Source organism: Saimiri boliviensis, chromosome 9, assembly GCF_048565385.1.
Source record: "Saimiri boliviensis isolate mSaiBol1 chromosome 9, mSaiBol1.pri, whole genome shotgun sequence".
Taxonomy (NCBI): domain Eukaryota; kingdom Metazoa; phylum Chordata; class Mammalia; order Primates; family Cebidae; genus Saimiri; species Saimiri boliviensis.
Genome location: NC_133457.1, coordinates 94,116,469 through 94,128,955, shown reverse-complemented (window position 1 = coordinate 94,128,955; position 12,487 = coordinate 94,116,469). Strand labels below are relative to the sequence as shown.

General features: G+C 46.9%; 1 long non-coding RNA gene across 1 annotated transcript in view; it reads left to right on the top strand.

Annotated features, from left to right (window-relative positions):
* The first annotated feature begins 1,415 nt into the window (after positions 1 to 1,415).
* Positions 1,416 to 12,487, top strand: part of LOC104653403 (uncharacterized) — a 58,729-nt gene continuing 47,657 nt past the window's right edge. Inside the window, exons 1-2 of the long non-coding RNA XR_746595.3 lie at positions 1,416 to 1,856; positions 6,119 to 6,187. This is a non-coding gene — a long non-coding RNA (uncharacterized LOC104653403). The remainder of the gene's footprint in view (positions 1,857 to 6,118; positions 6,188 to 12,487) is intronic.

Genomic DNA, 12,487 nt, shown 5'->3' with positions numbered 1-12,487 from the left:
CTACAGGACCTTTTGCTGGAATATTTTTCTTGGGGCAATTAAATCTTCAGCTGTCTCCTCCAAGGGAGTGCCAGTTTGCATTTTAATTATCCTCAAAAGAGGGAAGTAGGGGAAAGGACACAAGGCAAAGAATGAAAAAATAACAACCTGCTTTATAAACACAGTGGTTTCTCCCCCATCAACTCCACCGTGCCCTTGACCTTTAGACTCCTGCCTCCCGATACCCGTGGAAGAGCCTCTTTAAGGGGAAGAAGGGAGAGGAGGTAGGAGAGAGCATTCCTTGAGTGTGACATAAGTGTTAGTGCAGTGCATTATGCCTGGTTAATTTAAAAATTTTTGTTGTTGTTGTTGAAGAGACAGGGTGTCCCTATGTTGCCTAGGCTGCTCTCAAACTGAGCTCAAGTGATCTTCCTGCATCAACCTCCAAGTAGCTGGACTACAGGTGCATGCCAACGAGCCACTAATTTTTTAAAAAAATTTGTAGAGACTGGGTCTCCCTATGTTGTCCAGGCTGGTCTTGAATTCCTGGGTGCAAATGATCCTCCTGCCTCAGTTTCCCAAGGTGCTGGGATTACAGCCATGAACCACTGCTCCCAGCCTCATGGAAAGTTCGAGAACCAGCAAAACTCATCTCTCGGGTGCTGGGAGAGAGAGAAGGAATTGACTAAAAGGGACAAAGGGAACGTCTAGGGGCCTGGAAATGCTTATCTCGATTGAGGTGGTGCTTACGTGAGTGTATATATTGGTCAAAACCCATCGAACTCTGCACTTAAAATGAGTGCATTTTGTTGTTTGAAAGCGAATACTTTAATAAAACTGATTTTAAAATAAATAATAAATACGAGTTAATATTTATCTAGACCTTACTATGTGCCGTCCTAATTGTGCTTCCTACGTGTTAAGCCCTTTATCCCTCACGATCAATCTGTGACATAGGCACCCAGATGAGGAAATTGAGGCACAGAGAAGTGAAGCAACTTTCCAAAGTGACGCAACTAGTAAGAGGCAGAGCCCGTGTTCAGATCCAGACAGGATGTGAGCCTACAGCCTGAACAGCGAAGTCCAAGATTACCCAACTGACTAGTGCTAGAGGCAGGATTAAATCCCGGGTCTTTCCAAAGTGGTGAAACTGGTGGAAGAGGAAAACGCATTCATTCATTAGGGAAATATTTACCCAGCCTCTACTGCAGGTCGAACTGTAGACACCAAGAGCGACAGACAAATCCCAGGCCCTTGTCGGGAAGGAAAGGGATCATGAAATAATCAGAAAAATAAACGCGAAATGCGGTCAGCGATGAATGCTCAGAAGGCGAGCTTGCCCCGGACCAAAACGCGCAATACTAACCGAGAGTGTGCGGAGGCCACGCCCTCCTCGCGTATTTGTGCCCAAATGAGCCGCCTCCCCAGCGTGCACCAAATTCCTGAGCCACCTGCTCCGAGCTCGATTTCCCTTTCAAGCTGTGTGTTCTGCGGGGGCAGGGCGAGCTGCAAGCGCTCATCTTTCAGAACATGCCGCAAAGGACTTTTGAAGTCATCCGCCCTGCTCTTGGCACCTGGCGCCTGGAGCTGCGCTCTTCCGTAAATGACCCCTGCGCATTCCCCTGGCCCTGACGCCCATCCCAGGCAGTCGCGGTCCAGAGCAGGGCAGAGCAGCAGCGAGGGCGACAGCTGAGAGCACTGGGGTCTTGAGGGAGGATCCTGCGTCAAGCCAAGCCACCAGACCCTGTTCCCCCACCACCCTGCCGTGTGACCCTGGCGCGAGGAACCGGGACTGGGCTTTTAGGCCCTGAAGGGCAGACCTGCTCCACCAAACATTCCCATCGTTGATGGGGGGCCCCCCAAGCTGGGCTCCATGGGTACATTATCCAATTTCTTTCTCTCGGTAGCCCTGCACCATCGCCTCTGGTTCCCAGGGGAGCACAGAGAGGCAGATGACTTACCCAAGATCACACAGTACTGCAGAAATAGAATTGACGTCTGGACATCTCCCCTAATATCCCACGGCCTCCAGAATCTCACCTCAGCCCCTCTGCAGGCCCTGAAATAAATACTCTACGCCATTTAGTGAATATTCTTTCAGAAGTCAGACCCTATAAATTTATTTCCTCGCTTCTCCATTTCCTGGCTGTGTGACCTTAAGCAAGTTTCTTAACCTCTCTGTGTCAGCACCTTCCTCTGTAGAATGGTGCCAAAAACTGTACCTATCCAGAAGGTTGCTATGAAGATTAAATGAGCCAAGACAATAAAATGTAAAAGTGGTTAAAACTGTGCCCAGATGATAGTGAGCCCTCAAAAACTAGTCACTACTCTAATTTATAGACTCGATTCATTTCTGGGTTTTCATAAGTGGATTTATATCTACTTTATACATTTAAGACACCTTTCCAGGTGAGACATACAGGTCTACCTCATTGTTACAAGCAGCTCCATAATGTTCTTATGTTCATTCATTCATTCATTCACCAAATGTGTAGAGCAAGCAGCTCCTGTACACCAGGCAAGGGCACACAACACACTCAGTCCTTGCTCTGAGTTCTGGTGGGAGGGATAATTGACAAATGCGTGAATAAATAGCTGAGAGCATTTCACCTTATGCTGAGTTCGAAGAAAATAAGATGGGACCAGGCACCGTGGCTCATGCCTGCAATCCTCGCACTTTGGGAGGCTGAGGTGGGCAGATCATTTGAGGCCAGGCGTTCAAGACCAGCCTGAGTTTTTAGTAGAGAAACTCCGTCTCTACCAAAAAAAAAAAAAAAAAAAAAAAAAATTAGCCAGGTGTGGTGACGCATGCCTGTAATACCAGCTACTCGGGAGGCCGAGGCACAAGGATTGTTTAAACCTGGGAGGCAGAGGTTGCAGTGAGCCGAGATCTCACCACAGCACTCCAGCCTGGGTGGCAGAGTAAGGCTCTGTCTCCAAAAAAAAAAAAAAAAAAAAGGAAAAGGAAAAGAAAAAGAAAAGATGGAGAGACATGGATTGGGAGAGGGAAGACAATTCACAGTGTGTGAAGCCCCTGGGGATATGGCATTTATGCTGCCACCGGCAGGAAGAGGAGGGAGGAGCATGGAGCAGTCCAGGCAGAGGGAGCAGCCAGCGCAAAGGCTGGGAGGCTGACTACGCTCCAGCGTGGCGATTCGACTGCAAGTCGAGAATGAGCATTTTTGAAATCAGGTAGGAGAGTCAGGCCAGGGCCCGATGAGGCAGCACATGTGGATTTTATCCGGAGAGACATGTGAAGTCCCTGAACCCGGGGTTCTGCAGCTCTATAGGAATGGATCAGAGAGGCACGAGTGGAGGAATGAGGAAGTTTGTCAGGCCACAGAATCCAGAGGCCCAGGCAAGAGGCAATGGTGGCGGGGACCAGGGATGCAGCCTCCAGCCTGGAACATTCCTCGGTGACGGAGCCCACAGGACCAGCTGACGGGGAAGACGGAGTTGAAGGAAAAGAAGAAACAAGTTGCCAGGGACAGATGTCACCATAATAATTTAATTAACGAATTCCCTATTGATGGAGAGCTGGATTGTTTCTATTTTTTCCCAACTTGCAAACAGTTTTGTCTTAAACATTATTGCATAGATATCCCCAGATGTGAGATGCTTGGACCAAAGGCGCGAACGTTTTTTTTTATCATATCCAGATGGCCACATTGCCTCCATTCCACTTGTGTCCAGCATGAGGAGTTCCAGTTTCTACCCTGGAACTTTCTCCTCCTGCTGTGCTCCTGGGAACATTCTGCCCAACCCCTCCGCCTCTGGCACAGACCTGTTCTCCAGTGCATTTGTATTTCTTGCTGCTATCTGGAATTACAAGTTGTTAAGAAAACCTCAGAACCAGGCTAAGTGGCTAAAAAACTGCCCAGGGGCCTCTTTTTCCAGCAGGAGGCAGAGAGAGGCTTCCAACACCCTGAAGAGGGCCAATTTACCCCTATTCTTCCAAATACAAGGAATTGGGCTTTTTTAAAATTTTTATTTATTTATTTATTTTTCCTGTTCAGCCTGAAAACAAGCCAGGACATTGAGATGGCCATGAAAACAAGGGGTGAAAACAGGCCCTGCCGTTACAGGAAACCCTTCTCCCCACCACTCTCTGAGCAGCGGGAAGGATGGGAGCTGCTGTCCTCTGGGACCTCTGCCCTTCAGCCCCTCTGGAGCCCACTGGCCCTCCCCATCTCACATCTGATCAATGCCCCCTGGTTGTGGCCACCACCTGCTGCCTGACCCCTATTCATGCCAGCTTTTGCTACAGGGGTTTCCTTTTCATAAGTGGCCTTTTTAAAGGAAGTGTTTTCTTTTAATCAGCAGTCACTGTGTCTGCAACAGTGCTGAAGCAGAATTTTGTTATTTTCCCATCACTTACAGCTTATTTGCTCCATTTATTTGGGAGAAGGGTGACTACGATTTCAGAGATTCATAACTGGCTTGTGCACGATATCTGATTTTCACTTTGGCATTTAGAGATGCTCTTGAAGAAGGTTTATGTTATCTTTCCAAGACTTACCTGGTAAGTTACTTAATCACCAGAGGATTTGGAAACATACTGCTTCTTAATATCTTACCTTTTGTTTTTGTTTTGTTTTGTTTTGTTTGAGACGGAGTTTCCTTTAGGAGTTTTGCTCCTGTGGACAAACTTTTTGAAACAAGGGAAACTATGTTATAGTTAAAACTTCAAGTCAATTTCTAATCAGTGCTCTTTGCCAAATTTCTTATAAGATGACAAGAATGATAAGAATTTTTTTAAAAAACAGAGTTTCACTCCTGTTGCCCAGGCTGGAATGCAGTGGTGCAATCTCGGCTCACTGCAACCTCTGCCTCCCAGGTTCAAGTGAATCTCCTGCCTCAGGCTCCCGAGTAGCTGGGATTACAGGCATGTGACTCCTGGTTAATTTTGTATTTTTAGTAGAGATGTGTTTTCTCCATGTTGGTCAGGTTGGTCTTGAACTCCCAACCTCAGGTGATCCACCCGCCTCAGTCTCCCAAAGTGCTGGGATTACAGGCATGAGCCACCAAGCCTGGCCTGTTTTGTTTTGTTTAGACAGAGTCTCGCTCTGTCACCCAGGCTAGAGTGCAGTGGCATGATCTTGACTCACAGCAACTTCTGCCTCCCCGGTTCAAGTAATTCTCCCACCTCAGCCGCCCAAGTTGCTGGGATTATAGGCACACACCAGCACATCTGGCTAATTTTTGTATTTTTTAGTAGAGATGGGGTTTCACCATGTTGGCCAGGCTGGTCTTGAACTCCTGACCTCAGGTGATCCACCCGCCCCCACCTGGGTCTCCCAAAGTGCTGGGATTACAAGTGTGCATTGTGCCCGGCCTATCTTGTCTTCTAAAACAAGTGACTTTTTTTAAAATAGAAAATGAACGGATAGCGACTCTTCGACATCACTAGTAACTATCATTAATCGGCTGCTTAGGAAGTGTCAGCCGCCAGGCTGGGCTCATTCCCACTGGATCTTCTCCGCACCTCGCTCAGGGAGGTGTGAGGTTTTGTAGACATTTTATGTGAGAGGAAATCAAGGCATGGAGAAGTTGGCTATCACTAGTAACTTACCCGAAGTTCCAGACCAGGGCAGAACTGGGGTGCAGGTTCCATACTCCCCAGGGCCCTTCCTTTGTAACCATGGTTACAAAGCCTCTCTGAGGGCAGGCTGCAGGCTCTCCTGCAGGTCACTGTGGCAGTGACATGGGTGGGCGTGGCAGACAGACACACGTTTCCCTTTGTCCTTACTGTTGTCCGTGGCAGCTCTTCCTTCCTACTGCTGGTCCAGCCGACCCATGGGCCTTCCAGATCCACACTAGAAGCAGACTCCCTTGTTCTAGATGACTCATAAAGGCTCTGTATCTCTGATTCTCTAATGGGGTGCTGACTAACACTCAGGCGTTTCCGTTCTATTTGGGAAGTGACCTGTTCCCTTCCACCTAGACAGGACAGATTTCACAAATAAAAATACAGGAGCCCCAATGACATTTCAATTTCATAAAAATAATCACTACGTTTAGTATACATCATGCAGTATTTGGGATATAAAAATTACTTGCTGTTTGTCTGAAGTGCAAATGTAACCGGGCATAGGTAGCCCGTATTTTCTCTGTCAACCCTGTCTCCGTCTCCCAGTAGATGCCCTTCCAGAGGGACCTGCCAGACTAAGCTCTTCCATCAGCCAGACCTGAGAATAAGAGCATCTAGGTAAGTGCTCGGTCAGCATGGAAGAGCCTTGGGGCATTGAGTGGGACAGGCTGACACTGAGCCTTGCAGGGCCTCAGTTTCCCTGTCTTGGGCTACAATGTGGAGCTCAGCAATCCCACTGTGCACACATTGATGGTCACTGCTTTTAACATGAAGTCCAGCTTCCTCAGTTAGGTATTCAAAGGCCCTGTCTGACCCCTCACCTTACCGCCTGCCCAGCTCACACAGCCACCTGGAAGGACTTAGAGTCCCCCCAAAACAATCTCTTCTCACCTGTACCTTCACTCTTCCCCCTGCCTGGGGAACCTCTCCCTCCCTTGCGTGCTGTTATAACTCCTATTCACCCTGTATGCCTTTTTTTTTTTTTTAAATGGAGTCTTGCTCTGTCGCCCAGGCTGGAGTGCGGTGGTGTGATCTCAGCTTACTTCAGCCTCCGCCTCCTAGGTTTAAGCGATTCTCCTGCCTCAGCCTCCCAAGCAGCTGGGACTACAGGCACCCTCCACCATGCCCAGCTAATTTTTCTATTTTTAGTAGAGACAGGGTTTCACTATATTGGCCAGGCTGGTCTCGAACTCCTGGCCTTGTGATCCGCCTGCCTTGGCCTCCCAAAGTGCTGGGATTACAGGTGTGCGCCACCTTCCCTGGCCCTTTATTCCTTTAGTGCCATCTCCTCCCAGAAGCCTTCCCTGACCACTGCAGGAAGAGAAGTACTTGCTTTCACTTCCCTGTCTCTTTGGGCCTCTTGGACAGTTTGATCACACTAAAGTTACAGCTTATGCAAGTTTAACATGCTCTTCAGACAAAAGAAAAAAATACAGAAAGAAAGACAAAAAGAGAGAAAGAAAATAAGTAAGGGCCACGTGGCCCAATTGGCACACACGCTAAGTGTTATGAGATGGAGGCAGAATCTGCTCTCTGAGGCTCAGTCCCCATAGGCCCCTTATCCCGCAGCTACCTAAGGACACATCTTTAAAGAGAAGCTGGAAAGAAAACTTGCAGTACAGTGGGAAAGAATGAGGGATTTGGCAGACCGGACCAGCCTAAATTCAGACTCCACCCCACGCTTCCCAGCTGTGTAACCCTGGACCAGTTGCTGACTCCTCTGTGCCCAGCTCCTTATCTGCAAAGTGGGCATAATATCCTCAGAGGTTTGTTGAGAGATAAAATGAGCTTAACGCCTGTGAAGGGCTCACAGCAGCTCCTGATACACACTGGCATTAGGTGGTATTACGATCTAATACTACCCCAGCCAGTGCCCTCTGTGGAAGGAAGAGGAACCTGCTCTGGGCTGCAGGGAAGCCAAGCTGTGCTGGACTCGTTAGAAGACTGAGTATCAGTCCTCAACCTCGTGTCTCTGAGGATTTGCCAGGGGTACTTTCTATTACACTTGATTTTTGCTTTCCAAGCTAACCTGACTGAGTAGCACCCTCAGAGAAATCTAACCATCAGATAGATAGTCTGAGGTGAAAATTCCCATCCACCAATTCTATAATAGTTGTGTGACCTTGAGTCAGTCGCACTTTGCATGAGCTGTGCTCACTTCACCTGTCAGAGGAGACATGATACCCACCCCCAGGGCATGAGGAGTTAACACCTTTGCTGATGCCTGCTACCTGGTAGACACCCAATACCAAGACTTCTGTGACTAATTTACTCTTTCCACAGCAGCTGTGGTTACACTGTGTTTCATTTTCAGTTCATATGCTCTTCACCCCACAGCCTGGGAACCCTCGAGGACAGGTATTAGTTCCAAGTCAGCTCAGGCTTCCATGGTCAAGTCTACACGGAAAACCAGGAGGCACTCAGACATAGGGAGGGTGGGGCGGAGGGAGGGCGGAAGGAAGGAAAAGGAAAAGGAAGGAGGAAGGGAGTGAGAGAGAGAAGGAGAGAGAAGGGGGGGAGGAGGAAGAGGGGAAGAAGGAAAGGAAAGAAGGAAGGAGGAAGAAAGGGAGGGAAGAAAGGAGGAAGAAAAGAAGAGAGGGAGGGAAGAAGGAAGGAAGAGAGGAAGGGAGGGAGGGAGGAAGGGAGGGAAGGAGGGAGGGAGGAAGGGAGGGAGGGAGGGAGGGAGGGAGGAAGGGAGGGAGGGAGGGAGGGAGGGAGGAAGGAGGAAGGGAGGGAGGGAGGGAGGAAGGGAGGGAGGGAGGGAGGGAGGGAGGGAGGGATACAGAATTAAACTCTTCATCCTCTGGCTCCAGGCTCGTCTGACTGATCAGAGGAATGGATCAATAGCCACCACTCATTCTCTATCTCTTTCTGGAATCACAATTTAAGTTTGTAGCTGTCTAATTTATTATTATATGGTGCAGTGCAGGGTAATTATACACTGTGGTATAATTTGTTATAACTTGGGCTGAGGCCTATAACTGTATAATTTATTATTATACAGTACAGTGCTGAATAATACGAAGAGTATATAATTTATTTCAGGCTTATGAGCCTAACCTGTAATCCAAATGCAGCACGCAGCCTATGCAGATGAGTTAATGTTTCTACAGAAACCTCAACTTAGGTATTTCTTCATCGCTAGCTCCTTTCTTTGGGCTTCTCAGAACACCTGTGTTACCAAGTTCCTGGTACTTTTTGTTTGGTGCAAGGCTGAAATGTTGGGTGGCCCTGGCCGGGGCTGAACCTGTCTCCCACATTGGGTCATAGGAAAGAAGGGCCCTGAGCTGTCACCCTGTCAAGTGATAGCTGCCATCACAAGGAGGCCACAGCTTGCCAAAGGTATTGCTGGCAGCAGATACAGAACCATGACCAGAGCCCCCATTTCTGGGTCCTCTGGAATGAGGAGGCTTGCAGCATCTCCATTTATTTATTCGATAACTATTCTTTGCTCTGTTCTCAGCACTGGAAATCTGTCGTTGGACCAGGTCCCTCGCGAAGCTTGCATTCTGGAAGTCAATAGCCTACATCTCTCTGGTCTCTTGTTTCTCCAGGTGTGGACCCCAGACCAGCATCATCAGCATCCTCCGGGAATGCAGCATCTTAGCCACAAGCCCCACTGAGTCTGCGTCTTCACAAGACCCCCTGGCAATTCATTCATGCTGGAGAAGCACTGCTGGAGTTGTATATGACTTAGGGGAGTCATTTTCTTCTCTACTTCCCTCCTACCCAAAATATATGCCCTCTCATGGAGTTTTCAGGCAGAGTTGTTCCTCCTCCTCCTCCTCCTCCTCCTCCTCCTCCTCCTCCTCCTCCTCCTTTGTTGAAACGGAGTCTCTTTGTGTCCCCCAGGCTATAGTGCAGTGGCACAATCTCAGCTCACTGCAGTCTCCGCCACCTGGGTTCAAGCAATCCTCCCGCCTCGGTCTCCCCAGTAGCTGGGATTACAAGCCTGTGCACCACACCTGGTTAAATTTCCTATTTTTAGTAGAGATGGGGTTTCACTGTGTTGGCCAGGCTGGTCTTGAACTCCTGACCTCAAGTGATTCACTCACCTCAGCCTCTCAAAAAGTGCTGGGATAACAGGTATGAGCCCCCACGCCTGGCTCCTTCTTATTTTTCTTAAAGAACATGTATTTTTTCTTTTACCTTGGTCACAGAAGTTTATTATGTACCTTTTGGAATTATAAAACAAGAAAGAAAAATATCAAAATCACCCAGAACCCCATTATCCAGAAGTGACACTGTTAATACTTTAATAACCAATCCATCAGACTTTTAAAATATATATCTATACTATTTTTCTTTTCAAAATTTCAAGAAAAGATGCAAGAATGTTGTGTTCAGGCTCAGAAAACAATACTCCAGAATCTGGTGCTTTGGCATGCTGTACTGAAGACGTGGGTTCAAGGTCTTTCTCTGACCTTCCCTTCCTCCCTGTCTCTCTGATGCTCTTACGTTCCCAAAGCACCAGGAGAGACCCTCTCTGGAATTTCCTTATCTGCCTAAGAAAGCTTCTTTCTAAGAGAAATGCAATTTCTTAAAACTCCCCCTTGCCTAGGAATCTCATAAAATAACCTGGAGAGATTATCCACTGGGAAAGACACTACACGTAGTCACCATGCTCAGGCAGACTTTCATCTATTTTTCTGAGAGCAGCTCCTAGAGATTACATAGGAAGCTTTATCTGCATAGTAAGACAACCTTTGTTTACAGTGCAGTTCTGCCCCTCACCTTCCCACCGCCTCCCCAAGAGCTCAGAAGAATTTTGTCTCAGGCCTGTCGTTCTTTAAGCTCATCCATTTCCCCTAAAAGTCACTTACTCCTTTACCTCCCACTTCTCCTTCCCCAGTGATGAAGGGCGTGTAAGTAGCCCGAGCTCACTGGGTTATTGGGTAATCATTCTCCTGCACTTTCCCTGTGTTTTTCACATTAAATAATTTTATTCTTATTTTTTTGGAGACAAAGTTTTCCTCTGTTGCCTGGGGTGCAGTGGCACAATCATAGCTCACTGCAGCCTCAAACTCCTGGGTTCAAATAATCCTCCAACCTCTGATTACCAAGTAGCTGAGACCACAGACACACATCATCATGCCTGGCTAATTTTAAAAAAAAAAATGTAGAGACAAGATCTTATTTTGCTATCCAGGGTGGTCTCAAATTTTTGGCTTCAATGATCCTCCCACCTTGGCCTCCCAAAGTGCTGGAATTACAGGCATGAGCCACCAGGCCCAGCCTCATTAAACACAATTTCATATGTCTTTTTCCTCTATTAATCTGTCTATTGTAGGTCATTTTCAGCAAACCTTCAGAGGACAGAAGGGAAGATTTCCTTTGGCCCTTATAATTGCACAGTGGCTCTCAAAACTGAGGTGCATTCACCTGGAAGGGTCGTTCAAACATAGACTGCTGGGCCTTTGCCCCAGAGCTTTTGATCAGAAGGTCTGGGACCGGGCCTGGGATCTGGCACTTCTAACGAGTTCCAGGTGAGATAGTGCTGCTGGTCCAGGGACCACAGCTTGGGAGGCACTGGGTTCAGTGTTCTAAGATTTCCTAAGCATCAGTGGTTGGAATCCAGCTCCACCACATACTACCTGCCCATGGGGAAGTCAGGTTGCCTCCCTATGATGCAGCTTCTGAGTCCACAAGAACAGTACCTGCCTCATAAGGTTCTTATTATTATAAGGATTATATGAGCTAATTAAATTAGTAAAACACAAAGGAAGTGTTAATGATGATGAATATGCCTATAATTGTTTAATCAAGATTTCTTACCAATTGTTCAAAAACATTTTCATGTCACTATTCTTCTGTGTATTTGCTTTCAAAGACTGTGGGCTTATCCTTCATAGCGATGCATTTATCTAGTGCACAGTCTTCCACTAAACAGTGCAGCAATGAGCATTCTCACGGATAAATCACAGTGCACCTGTCTGCTTATTTCCTTAGGATATAATGCGCTAAATGTGAAATTGCTAAGGCAAATTACATGAACATATTTAAGACTTTTGATAAGTTTTGCTAAATGGCGTCCCAGAAAAATTATACTGATTTAAAATGCTACCAGCAGCATATGAGGCCATCCTTTCCTTACATTCTTATTAATATCCCATGTTATTGGTTTTTAAAAAAATGATGCCAGTATTTTGTTTGTTAATTTGAATTCCTTTGATGAATACTGAAGTTGGATGTCCCCACGCCAATATTTCAGGACTAGAAATCCCTCAAAGCTTGTGTTTACAGAATGTTAACCAGCCCTTTTCTCCTCTAACGAACCAGCTCTCCGTCTTGACTTCTCTCTTGCAGGAGCAGAGGCATCATCTCACAGGTAACAGCTGCCTGATTTAAATCCCACCTGTGCTGCTGGTAACATACCTCCCATTTAATAGACAGGTGTGGACTAGAAGAGGCATGAAACTTTCAGAGAGCAAACAGAAGGAGAGAAGTTATTTGTTTGGCAAAAACTCCCTCACCATCTCCCACGGATCAGGCCCTCTGTTAAACTTCGGGGATGCAAAGGTCCAGGGCGGTGGGATGGCGAATACACACAAAATCACCTGAAATGTAACAGTGCAAATGAGAGCAATGGAGTAAGAATCTCATGTAAGAAATGATGGTATCTTTGAAGTCAGAGAGGACCTGGGTTCAAATCTGGTTTCTTTCAACTTTGGGCAGTAAAATGCAAAGACTATTTATTTTAGGCTTAAACTAATTAAAATAACAGATAAAAAAAAAATTCTGGAAACAGATAAGGCTTCCTGTTTCCAGGAATCTCACAATTCAGCCCGAGGGCCAAATATGGCATATAGAAGGTCTTGTTTGGTGCATCCAGTGTACTTGAAAAAATTTCCTAGAGGAATCAGGATGGCTTAGATCAATAGTTCTCCATCCTGGTTGCCCAACTGAAATACCTGGAAA